At 39.5% G+C, this 12,991-nt stretch overlaps 1 long non-coding RNA gene across 1 annotated transcript in view; it reads right to left on the reverse strand.

Moving 5' to 3' along the window:
* Nucleotides 1-5,147: 5,147 nt before the first annotated feature.
* The window catches only part of LOC146553325 (uncharacterized), a 60,295-nt gene continuing 52,451 nt past the window's right edge, over nucleotides 5,148-12,991 (reverse strand). The window contains exon 3 of the long non-coding RNA XR_014889554.1: nucleotides 5,148-5,553. This is a non-coding gene — a long non-coding RNA (uncharacterized LOC146553325). The remainder of the gene's footprint in view (nucleotides 5,554-12,991) is intronic.

Raw genomic sequence — 12,991 nt, forward strand, 5'->3', positions numbered from 1 at the left:
AATTTAATCTTTGTCCTGAGTTTGCATTTTGAATATCCTTCCCATAACAAATTTCATGAATGCTTGAATGACTAACATGTTTAGGCTCCATCTGTTAGTCCACAAGGGATCTGATTCATTGTATGATGGACGGACATGATGGCACAAGGGCTAAAGAAAAGCATGCTGTTGGACCCTCAGTTTGAGCTTTGCATTATATATAATTTTGGTTGCCTTTAAGGTTGTATACATTTATATTACTCTACTATATACTATATTTTTCTATATTATATTACATATATATATATATATATTATACATTATATATTTTATATATATCAAATTATATATAACAATTATATATTAATTAATTAAGCTAAATATCAAATTCCATAGCCACCTTTTTACTTTTAATGTTCAGTTTTCATATAGAGCAGTTTTCATTTATCAATTCCACTGAAACATTGAAGCCAAAGAAAGAATTATGCAGATCATCATAATCAACAGAAGATTATGAGAATTACACCTCGCACAGATGATAAGATCAAAAAGTCGGTCTGAAAAATGCTCAGAACAAATTATCCTGACCACTACCTGATGGCAAACAGTGTGAATATATGAGTCACAGTCTCTAGACATGGCATATACAGATGTAGGTTTATGTACAGATAGGTCCATAAGTATTTAGACAGTGACATAGATTATACACACACATATATACACACACACACACGTATATATATACACACACACACACATAAACAACAACACCCAGCACGCCCCTGCGGGCGGTTTATCCTTCAAGCTCGGGTCCTCTACCAGAGGCCTGGGAGCTTGAGGGTCCTGCGCAGTATCTTAGCTGTTCCCAGGACTGCGCTCTTCTGGACAGAGATCTCCGATGGATCTGCTGGAGCCACTCGCCTAGCTTGGGAGTCACCGCACCTAGTGCTCCGATTACCACTGGGACCACCGTTACCTTCACACTCCACATCCTCTTGACCTCTTCTCTGAGCCCTTGGTATTTCTCCAGCTTCTCGTGTTCCTTCTTCCTGATGTTGCTGTCATTCGGAACCGCTACATCGATCACTACGGCCGTCTTCTTCTGTTTGTCTACCACCACTATGTCCGGTTGGTTAGCCACCACCATTTTGTCCGTCTGTATCTGGAAGTCCCACAGGATCTTAGCTCGGTCATTCTCCACCACCCTTGGGGGCATCTCCCATTTTGACCTCGGGACTTCCAGGTTATACTCGGCACAGATGTTCCTGTACACTATGCTGGCCACTTGGTTATGGCGTTCCATGTATGCCTTGCCTGCTAGCATCTTGCACCCTGCTGTTATGTGCTGGATTGTCTCAGGGGCATCTTTACACAGCCTGCACCTGGGGTCTTGCCTGGTGTGATAGACCTATATATATATATATATATATATATATATATATATATATATATATATATATATATTATAAAAAAAATAATATAATATAATATAAAGGTTGTTTTTAATACTTGTAAACCTTTTGTAGTCAGTGACTACCTGAAGTCTACAACCCATGGACATCATCATCAGTGCTGAACGAGAGAGCGCTTCCAATTCCTTGGGGATGATCTTATAACCAGGTTTTTCCCATATTTGGGCCCATATTGTAGTGATTTGTCAAAGTAAAAGTGTATCAAAGCATTGAATCAGTCTACCATGACTAGGTGTGTTTAAAAACGAAGCAATTTTCTATTGAGACAGAGCACTATTTTTTTCACGATGCACAAATATCCATTGTGAAACCATATCATCGAAGGACAGATTACCAAATAAGTTACACGGTCACTGACTACTACAGTGCAGTTTCACAAGGAAATACTTGAGCATCAACAAATTGCCAAGTTGACTTTGCTATTTTCTTCAAGGACATTTGCTCCATGCTTATCTCTTCGACTTTGCGGGCTTGACTGGTGCAATGGAACAAAAAAGTTGACACCTTGTTTCAACAAATGAGAAATGACAAATGCATAAATCATTCAAGCTCTGGCGCGTAGAGATTTCAGTTTGACACAAACTCGGGCTGTTTGATGCTCTGCTGATGAAAACTTCCAGGAAAGCCCACGGAAGTCTCATGTCACCATTGATATGCAAAAATGGTCAGAGCCGTTGTTCAAGCTTCAAACCACGACATAAGACCATTACATCATACCACTCTGTACATATATGTTGCTGCACTTTTACAAACGCAATCATTCATGCATCTCACTTGTGGGCATACGGTCAATATAATTTAATAATAAATATTGTGAATCAATGTTCTAAATTAAGAATAAGGGACTAATTCAATATATTCTACATTATAGCCTTGTTGATGCTATATTGCCACTGATATTGTGCTTGACCTCAATAGCAAAAGACTCTTATCTTTGTCAGAGGTTAGTATTCCTCAGTGAAACAAAGCAATATGTGAGATTTCCAGGGAGAGTTCATCTTATTGGATGAAGCTACACAATGGTAGCTTAGATTATATTGTAAACACAAACCCAAAGTGGTTCGATATTTGCTCTTTTCTGAGAAAACATAATGGCGACAAACAATATTTTACAAAATCTGAAAACACACTTTATTTACTAAGAAAAAAAGCAATTTCACCTGGTTTTATGGACTCGTAAATCAGTAGTTATCATAGTATGGCATACTGTAAATTTGCTGCTTTGCATTTCTTCAAAAATTACTGCATTTCAAAGCATTCCTCAGAAGCATTAATTTATCTTCAAGCCCATCCAATTATCTATTTAGCCAATCGTATAATTACTTGTCTGTGTGCCAAGAGTGTTTATTAGGATTCCTAACACACAAATTAAATTGCCCCATAAACAATTTAGGAGCCATTAGAGCATCCTAAGAAACGATTCACTTAATGAGGGGGTGGGATGGCTATGGTGAGATGAGGAGACAGGGGGTTGTAGCAAATAGCAGCATCAACTGACATTGGGGTAACAGACAATTAAATCTTGGCAAGCTAAACTGCTATACAACCGATATGATGGCTTGTTTGAAATCCATATAATGAGCTACATGCAGAGTCTTGTAAATTTTTTATTTTTTTATATAACAGATGGAAAACACACCCTCCCTTGCTATGTTTATGAATGAGTACCTGTATAGAAAACCAAATTACAGACGAATCTTTCACTGTATCCCACTGGTGGTGGAAGCGAGTATCATCATGTCACCAGCATCTTGTTGAAGTTGATTTCTCCTGAAGGCAAAATGGTAGGCGTGTGAGTAAAATAATTACAATATGTAACAATCTGTTTCTCCTGCTCACAATAATTAATTTAAACAATTAATGTCCGAAGGTTAAATTTGCTTTATAAAACAAAAGGGTTTTCAGACAAACCCCACTCATAAAAAACGTCCAATATAAAAGATATTAGCATACATATACATATACACAATAGCAACACAGTTAAGTTTAAGGAGAAAAAAGTCCTACAAAAATAGAAAATGTACTTATTTTTTGCAGATCAGTTGTTTCTTTGGTTGGTATACAATACTATATTTTATAATTTCACAAGTTTTACTGTTAGATGTTAAACATTTTATCTTCTTTTAACTACACCTATAGCATATAAACCACAACCTTATACCATGAAATATGTTGCCACATTACTTTTTGCAGCATTACAAGTATGTGTTTTTAAACTTCTTCCAAACAAACCTTGAAGAATCAAATTTTGTCCACAAGAGGTGCTGTCATAACTTATTCAATAGCAAGTGAGGACTTGTGTTTTGACACCTAACTTCAAAGTATCTGGATTCTTTTTCATGTCGGCATTGGAGGAAAGTCAAAAGGATGCCAAATGCAAAATCCGTCACCGAGGTCAAAGCTACTTCCCAAGATGACAGAGGGGTCGGCAGATTCATTGTCAGTGCAGAGTCACAATGCCACCTGTCCTTGAAACACTGTTCTAAGCATCAGCTTTGTCTTTTCCATCCAGCATGACCAGCTCTCCTTTCTCTTTAGCTGCTCTTTCATCTGGTATTTAATGGAGGGATTGTCGACATGAAAGACATGACCACTTTGCCTTTCATCACAATGACATCATCCCTCTGGGTGCACCTGAGAACTTATCTTGTTAAAGTGGAATTCTGTATATTAAGATAAAATCCCACATTTCATTGGGAATGGTTCGCTTACACAGAAGAATGATAACATCGGGGGGGATAAAGCTTCAACATTTAGAATGATTTGTTGACAGGATCTTTGACCCTCTTTTTATTACACTATAACCATTTTAGGAAGAAAAAATGTAGTCCCTAACATTTACGTGCAATAATGAAATGTGTGTATTGTATTAACTTTTACTTCAAATGAGTTATCTGATCAAAAAATTACTTTTTTAGTATTAAATATTGTGTATGTAAAGCTTTTTGCTATTCAAATCTCCGTGTGACTGTTGACTGAAACTCCCTATGCTTCAGTGTAGTATCATTTTGAGTAACAAGCAGGATCTCTATTAGCAAAAGCTTTATTTCCCCTTGATAAAGCTTTAAGGACCTGTATATTTTTAATGGTACTTGTAGGCAAGGAAATCAGTGAACCACACAAAAAAGTATTATTTCACATTTAATCTTACTATCTGCGTGTTTGAGAAAAAGAGAGAGTGTGTTGAACATTACAGCAATGAAATGGATATCCTCTAAATCCAATAATTACGCTGCTAAGACACGCACTTCTGAATTTAATCAAACTTATTGAACAGAACCTCTTGTACCCCTGCACTGAGTTTAACAGGAGCTCCCTCTTTTTTATTGAAGTTGTAATGTTTTGCGGTACTTGGTCCCTCTGAGACTGTAGACACATCTTCAAAAGAACACCTGCCCTTATCTGTGTGCTTGACCTATTTCCCCAGCTTCTTTCCTCTATCCCTCCCTCTGTACAGCTTGGGCTACAGAGGACAGGTAATCCCATTGACAGTACCAGAGACTGATGCGGTGCACCTGTGATCTAGTTATCTTGTCTAATCTTAATCATGAATAAAGCTGGTAGCAAACCAGTGAGGCTTTTGTAAGAGTTCCTGGGCTGTCATAGATCATTAGACTTAAAATAAGTGAGCACTGAACTAGATATTGTCAGGGGAAAACACTGGACAGAAGAGGTGAATGAAACTGCTGATAACAGTTTGTATGTAGGTAATGTTGACGCTTTTATGGAAGAGAGTCAAGTTAAAACAGCACTGATGGTATTCATAAAGAGAAAGAAATGATAAGGCCTTTAGTTCAAGGTTTAGCAGGACAGTTTAGAAATGCTTTTGATTGTGTTTTCTAGGACAAACTGAATTAACACAAGAAACCTAGACAAAACAGTACATGCAAACCTAGCGGCTTGGAGCTGTTGCAATATGAAAACAAAGACAAGAAAGGAAAATATTAAGTTCCCTGAGCATGGTCAATAAAGTGAAACAGCTAAACATAAACAAACTTAAATATTGATGGAGGATGTTATTCTCCTGGGAGGGAAAGCAAAGGCGTCTTCTGGTGCCTCGGCGTCTGTGTGAGCAGCAGCATAACGCAGGGAGCCTCTGTAGCTGTAAGAGATGAGAAGCAATGAGTACAGTCAGTATCTTTGCTCAGCCTCCAGGTGCTTAACTCGTTTTTTACCGTAATGTGCACTTTGTTTTTATCAAAGCAGTGAAACTCGATCCATGCAAGAGTTGTCCACTCATTCAATTAATTGATTTTGCTGTCATCAGCCACTCTCTGCTGAACACTCTCTCTATCCTGTGCAGTCTCTCGTTCTTTCCGACCTCTCTGTGGGCTCTTGATGGCAGCTGAACGTTTATAGAGAGGCCCAGCAGGTATTTAGGCTTTCAACAGCTCAGGATAATGTGCATCTAGTGCACGAAGCTAAAAATGTAGCTACTCAGGCCTACCTAATTCATTTAACACAGCCCAAGGAGGCTGTGTTCTGGATCTTCAAAATCCATCAGCTTGTGGAGGAGTTCAGACACAAGTACAGCAAACAAACTGTTCCCAAGAAGCCGAGACAAGTGTGCGGAAGAGTTTTAATCCTCTGACACAATTTACTGCTTCCCATCAGATGAGGATTCATAATCCAGATTTACTGTGAATCAGAATCAGAATACTTTATTCATCCCGAGGGAAATTAGGGGTTACAGCAGGCAGCACGCTAATGGCGCATGCGCACTCACAAAGGAACCTTCTGACCAACTTTACACAAACATCACATTGGGCAGACATGTCAGAAGGTAGGCTGATAGGAAAAAAACAACGAAAATACACTACATGAGGTAAGAGGAGGAGAAAAAAAACTCCACTCAGACTGAGCTCCTAGTGGGAGAACAGTTTGATAAAAGAAAAAACACCTCAGCACAAAAGCACATGACTATCAATACACCATAGAAACACGAGACAAGCAACAGGGGCGGGTAAAGGGTAAGAGAGAGCCGGCGTAGACAGCGCATCCGGTCCTGCAGCATCTGTGCTGGTCCAGTTGACTGCTATCATCCCCGGTAGGGCACAAGCATCGAAGGCGTTGGAAAGGGAGGGGGATGAGTGAGTGCTTATCAGTGTAAGTGTGTGTGTGTGCGTGTCCATAGTTTAGCTGAGACAGTGTCCTTCGGCCTATCAGGCTAAGTAAACAGTCCTCCAGCCAATCCAGGTGTCCTTCATGGGGCGGGAAGAATAGTCATCGCACAGTCGTTATCAGGGAGTTGTTTTGGTGGGCTCCAGCCTTGGGCCTGCAGCTGGAGCCGTGGTGTCCAAATGTTGCATATTGTTGATTTCTCCTTTGTGAGCAGCTCGAATTCTAGCACTCCGAGGCTGGTCTCTCGATCTCCCGTTGAAGAGCTGCGAGCCTCCCCATGATGGTATCAAACTTCTGTTCCGTGGTGTTGTCAGTCTTTTGATTCTGAGACCTCACAACTGCAGTGATCCGTTCCGCGATGTTTTCCAACTGTCGCTCAAGGGTCTCATTTTGAGCAGGCCTTTCTCTGATGTTTCCCCTCATACGCTCAATGGTGTTGTTTTGAGCCTTCACAGCAGCTGTAAGCGTCTCCAAGGTGTTGACCATATTATGTTCGTTGTGAGAGGTCGCACCTCGTCCCGTCGCTTCGAATCCAGCGGGCAGCCTTGTGGGGGTTTGAACAGCCGGTTCCGCTTTCTTATTTCTCTGATAAACCAGGGCTAAGCCAACGCCGATCAGCATGAACCCTGTTATCATGGTTCCGAATAGGTAGATATCTTCAGCGTCCTCGATCGACAGTCCCGCCAGGCACACGGTCCTCCAGTTCTGCCACCCGTCCAAGGTGCATAACACTAAAATAATGACAGAGCTGCTCATCGTTCTCAGTATGGTCAGACTCAATCTACTTAGTTTTGCCTTGTACGAGAGTTTCCCTTTTTTCAGAGCTTTTCCTAATGGTTATTTTTTATTTGCTGCATTCAGGCAGATTGCATCTTTGTTCTGGGGTTGTGCAGGAGATGCTCATCTTTCTTGCTAAGGAAACCAGGGCAACCACCTTCTGACAACTCCCTCGACTCCACTGGCTTATGGAGTCAGACAGTGAACACATGCATACACAGAGGCGCACGCCAACACATACTGTAGGTGGTGATAGACAAGTTAGAGGAGGAAGAATGCATTCACATACATACTGTATAAGGTGAGAGAGAGGTTCAAAGATGGATTGGAAGGCAAAAACAAGTGCACTGTAAAATCTGATTCTGGTTTTAATTTTTGTTATTAATAACATAGATAATCACATCATCCATAATCCTTAAAAAAAACATACCACTACATCAATGTGACAAAATCTGTACCATTTAAAAAGCTATAAATCCTTTTAAAGTACTCCTGAAAAAAATATTCTATCTAGCTTGCTGATATGGTGGGGTTTATCAAAAATTCTTAAAGCTTGTCTACCCCAATATATTTGCCCCACATTAAAGAAAAATACCATCTAACTTTTTTATGCATTCACACAGTCACAAAATTTTCTCTTGCAGCGACAGAGGTATTGAGGCCTGTCTATACGGATGCGCTGTGGCATGGTTGTCTTCAGCTGGGAAGAGGACTGCAGAGGGTTTTGAAAGTGTTCACTCCAGATATCCTGCTCCAAGTGGAACTGATCAGAATAGACGCCTCTCTCAGCACTGCCGGGTGAGCTCCACATCATGTCTGTCACTGCTGTCAAAAAGTGGGGCCTGCACTTGGATGCTCACTTTATAACATAGAGATGGGCTGTAACATCTTGTTAAACTCTCAAAATTGCCTATTTTCTTTCTTTCTTTTTCTCATTGCATTTTTTACCGTGTTACCTACTAATTTAAGACTAAAAAGATTATCTGAATGATCTGAATAAAAACTACTGCTTACTCACGGCCCTCAGCTAATGATGAAACCCATCTCTTTGCAGGTCTTATGACAATTAGACAGAAAGCAGATTTGTTTATTTATTTATTCGTTCATTGAATCAGCACATTGGCAAGTTTGTTGAATGTGCTACATTATACCATACAGTTATTATTTCTCGTCATATGGTAGTTAGTTCTGCTTCCTCACAGCCAGAAGGTCCTGCTTCTGAATCCTTTCTGTTTGGTATTGCAGGTATTCCAGCTTCCTCCCACAGTCCAAAGGTTAATTTTTGGGTGTAGGTGTGAATGGTTGTCTGTCTTTATGTTTTATATCAGCGACTGATCAGTGACCTGTCCAGGGTATTCCCTGCCTCGTGTCCTATGACAGCTGGGATAGGTTATATTCCCTTGTGATTCTGAATTGAATGAGTGCAGGAAAATGAAGGGATTATTATTTCTTTTAATTTCTTTGTGCGTCCAATGAGGCAAATCATTTTGAGTGTTCCATAATATCCTAATATTCTATTCTAGATAATTGTACATAATAATCACTATTTAGTATTTAGAAACAAGCACCATCTTGACAGAACCACAGTGGTGAAATCTTCTGATAAATACCCAGTTATGTCATTTACCCTCATCTTTCTCTGTGAGAACATAGTAAAAGTAAGAAAAGATTTTTGTAATTTCATTAGAAAATGAGCCTGAAAAAATGAAGTGAGTTGTGTGATGCTTTTCTCATCAGTATTTTGATAAAGGCTCTGTCGAAGTGTTTGGCTGCTGTACTGGACGGGTGGAGAGTGTCCCCATCAACACTGAGGTGAAGTGAAATCTCAAACCGACGGAGCTTTCCCTGGTGACTCGGCAACATGGCTAATGGCTTTGCTCAGGGCCTGTCCAGGCATAGCTTGTCAATACAATTCTGTTCCGCTTTTCCCACTTGCCAGTTCCCATCTGGAGCCAATTCATGAACTAAGATGGTGTGTACCTTTCCCATGAGGTCACTGCCTGTTTCTACACAACACTTAGCCCCAGTCCTGCCTTTCACATCCCATGTGCTCCTCTTTCTTCTCGCTCCACTGAGCTTCTTTTTCATTGTGACAGACCATACAGGGAAGTGCTTTACAGTAACTTAACTTCCTCTTTACTGTAAGGCCTCTAAGGCCTTTATGTCAAAGAAAGTAATGAAGATGTTGCTATAGGTCAAAGCACAACTTTGTGATCTATGTATGCAGTAAAAACATAGGTGCACGTGTATATAATATTCCTGAAAAGTTTGGGATCATTGTAATTTATTGTTCTGTTCTTCATGTATAGCCTCTTTTTGTGTCAAAATACATTTGACTAGAATAGGAAATTTATGTTTACAGTTTAAGTTCACTTGAATTATGGACTGGATTTTCATTCAACAATTCTGAAATGCTCAGTAAAATGGTAGAAACAAAATCAAAGAGAGGATGCTGGTCATCTGCAGTGAAAGAGGTTGATAACAGCAGGTACAACCTGCAAATTATTGGCCTGCTGTTGTTAGTCCACTGGCCATGCTGGCTCCCACAGTTAAAGCATGCAGCCCTACCCAAGTCTTGGGGCCATTATTTTCAAAAAGACAGTGTATTACACATTTCTAATTACTTTTCATTTTAATTTGTTACACTGGTCATACGGCTTGTTTTGCTCTCTGCAACATCACCAGGGATCCAGTGTAACTTAACTGACAGTTAATAATAGAAACCCTGAAACTGCCCAGGCATTAGCACAAATCCCTGATCTTATAAGCAGAACACATGCAAGATCTCTGCACTTTACCATCACATCCTTTTGTTGATCAGTTTCAAAGTAATGTGCATATCTTCAACCCTCAGCAGCCAAGGATTTCTGCACCTATTGAATTCAGGGAGCTGTTGCACGAGGGAGTATAAAAGGCACTTGTTGGTACCCTTCTCAAAAATTTCAGCTGGGGATAAACAAGTACTTAATTACTTTTACATACGACAGTTCCACAAGTATTTCTGAAGGGCGCCAATTCTGTATACTGCGTTCTTCTGTTACTAGGTCAGTAATTGCATTCTGACACCACTTTAGTGGAAATCACTGTCACTTTGATTGTGGCATAAGAAACAAACAAAGAAAGAGGTTAGATAAATTATATCTTTATCTAACCTCTATATTTATATAACCTCAATACATACTTTTATTTGTCCTCCAAATAGATTCCTTGTCAGTCTCCAAATAATAATTTGGTAAATTAAGTGACCAAGCTTAACAAGTATATAATAAAGTTTTCCTCTTATCATTTAGGAGCAGCTTAGCTTTTGAGCCACTAAAACATATCATCCATAAAGAAAAGAAATGTAAGCTGCCACAAGTCAAGTACTAAACAGCAGGAGGTTGTCAGACAGCCTGGCTAAGGGGGTTACGGTTTCTACTCACCCAGTCAAAGTGCATATTCATTCTTGCTGCTCTACTCTGGTTCAGCACTGAACTGTTCAACTGTGTCTCAAGGGTGAGCATCAGACAGGCATAATTCCAGGGCCATGCACTGTTGCTCACATTACTATGCCGAGCCATATTTACCTGTTTAGTTGAAGGAAGAACGAGTGAACAAGGAGAAACTGTTAGATCAACTGAAGGAGCATCAGGGACTTTGGATTTTGTATTAGAACATTTAAACAATGGTCTGTAACTTGACTGCAAAATAAATATTTAATCTTTTTCTGACCAACTCTGTAACCTTTTTGGATTTGAGAAGTTTGAACATTTAGCAGTGCTGGGTAAAAACACAGAAATACTTTTGACAGATCTTCAATATATCACAAAGAAAAAACACACGTTAAACCTAGGAGTATCTGCCTGCTTGTACAAGTAAACTAGGAAGTGGACGAAAAGTAATACAGTCAAAAAACATACAGCCCCAAAGGATGGATGGCTACATTTGTAAATTTGCCTTTGAATTTTGAGATATACTGCACAATAATTATTACACATTATTATTTTCACTCATGTAATAATGTGGAAACAGCAAGAATGACCCATATATAAGCAGTTACACAAGAATGCTTCCCAAGTCTGCTGATTGCTATTTCTTATTATGCCCCCTGATCAACGTGCCTTACAATGTGTATTTGCCCTTTTTCCTTTTCTATGCCTGAGATTTTTATACATTTTAAAACTTATAGTTTACTTTTTTATATTTTATACTAACAAGAGTAACTAGAAGGGGAGCCAGAGAGTACATTTTGAACATCGTATAAAATCTTACAACTTACTTCAGTCAGTTCTGATGTTGCCCATGCTACAACTCTGGCCAGGTTTCATGAATTTTTGTTTGGTCAGTGTCCTTGTAGTCTTGGTAAATTCTAAATAAATAAATAGTGTACCTTTAACTTCTTAAAAAAGTTCTTAGAAAGTTTGAAACTTTGCCACAAATAAGGGTTTCAAAAACTTTCCCTCTTCAGATTATAGTTTTACTATGTTTACTATGTATCTACAAAGTTTCGCAACTTGTTGCTTCATTTATGAATTAATCCAGAGGGCTGACTAGAATGGTGGTCATTCACTAATATTTATGTGAAAATGGTCCTACCCTGCACAAAAAACAAATGCATATGTACGTTTACCATCATAAAACATTCATAAAACCCTGTGCACCAGAATATTTTGTTCTTACCATTGAAAGGCTTGTGAAATCTGCACACAATCGGCATAGTGCCCCATTTCTCAAACCTCCAGGTGAAATGGAGAAACTGGTTACAATGTGAAAGGCAAGCCTACACCGCTAAAGGCAAGAAAGTAGGTCCCTGCATTACAAAGGGAGTTCAAAATACCTAGCATACGTCTCTGTTATCTGGATTCCCTTACCCTTAGTTATCAACTCTTTTTGTTAACCCAGGGTTTCCCCTGCATGAAAGTGCACATGAAAGACATGACCTTGGCAGCATCTGACCAATTCCAGTTACTACAAAGTCTAATGCCAACAAGTGGAAGATGAATCTATACTATGGAGAAAAAATTTGAAGAAGTTAAACACAATACAAACTGAAAACAACACAGCTGCTCCCGACAGATCAATAGTGTAAGTGTGCACAAGAGGAAAAACACTGTAGAGTAATATAGTAATAAAGGTGTATGCTTTAAGCACTTTGGTAGGTAAGACTGGAACAGCGCTACTACATTAATAAAGTCCACCTTATTCGAAGAAAGGAAAGAAGGCCTGGAAAAATGTTAACAGACTCGTCAATATCATATCTCTATCATTAAGACACAGGAGAATCTGATGGTTTATGATTGAGTATTGCCCTGGGGCAGACTGACAGAAGCGAGGCTGCCATATCGCGCCATCGGCCCCTCTGGCCAACACCAGTAGGCAGTAGGTGAAGTGTCTTGGACACAACGACCAGGACAGAGAGCCCGGGGAACAAACCGGCAACCTTCCGGTTACAGATGCGCTTCCCAACCCCCTGAGCCACGGTCGCCCATAATCTTTAGACTAACCAGATTAGGTTTAGATTAGCTTTACAGGGTAAGATATAATGACTGTATACCACATCATTGTACTTTGAATCCAGTGTTAGCCTGGATAAAATAAGTTACTTGAAGAAATTCCAACAAAAAAATTGAAACAACAGTGGCCACCAAGGAAGCCGGAAAAAT

Source organism: Mchenga conophoros, linkage group LG18, assembly GCF_057382185.1.
Source record: "Mchenga conophoros isolate Kocher_MC1m ecotype Shallow Benthic linkage group LG18, M_conophoros_male_GT1.1, whole genome shotgun sequence".
In the NCBI taxonomy this organism is placed as follows: Eukaryota; Metazoa; Chordata; class Actinopteri; order Cichliformes; family Cichlidae; genus Mchenga; species Mchenga conophoros.